The following is a 570-nucleotide window of genomic DNA, read 5'->3' as shown; positions in this document are numbered from 1 at the left end:
GTACAATTTCGGATCTTATGCAAGTGGGTTGGACAATTTTTGGTCCAAATGAATTACAACCGTCCAAAGAGCCATTGAAACTCCAGTTTTTCCGGCTTGTAAAAATTCCCACTTTTTTCGGATTGGACGGTTCCTACCCGGTGTGGACCATTTCTCAAACTTCCGGATTGTACGCGATCCAAATTATGGAAGTAGGCAAAAATTCAAATTTATTAAAAATATGAAATATGAAATTTGGAGTTTGGAAAAAAAAAATTGGGTTGTACAATTTCGGATCTTATGCAAGTGGGTTGGACAATTTTTGGTCCAAATGAATTACAACCGTCCAAAGAGCCATTGAAACTCCAGTTTTTCCGGCTTGTAAAAATTCCCACTTTTTTCGGATTGGATGGTTCACACCCGGTGTGGACCATTTCTCAAACTTCCGGATTGTACGCGATCCAAATTATGGATATTGTAATACTTTTTTGATATTTTGAAAAAGTTCAAATTTATAAAAAATATAAAATATGAAATCTGCAGTTTGGAAAAAAATTGGAAGTTTGAAACCTGAAGTTCAACAAAAAAAAC

Source organism: Carex rostrata, chromosome 11, assembly GCF_964058835.1.
Source record: "Carex rostrata chromosome 11, lpCarRost1.2, whole genome shotgun sequence".
In the NCBI taxonomy this organism is placed as follows: domain Eukaryota; kingdom Viridiplantae; phylum Streptophyta; class Magnoliopsida; order Poales; family Cyperaceae; genus Carex; species Carex rostrata.
The sequence above is the reverse complement of the archived record's forward strand: the minus strand, read 5'-3'. Positions refer to the sequence as shown.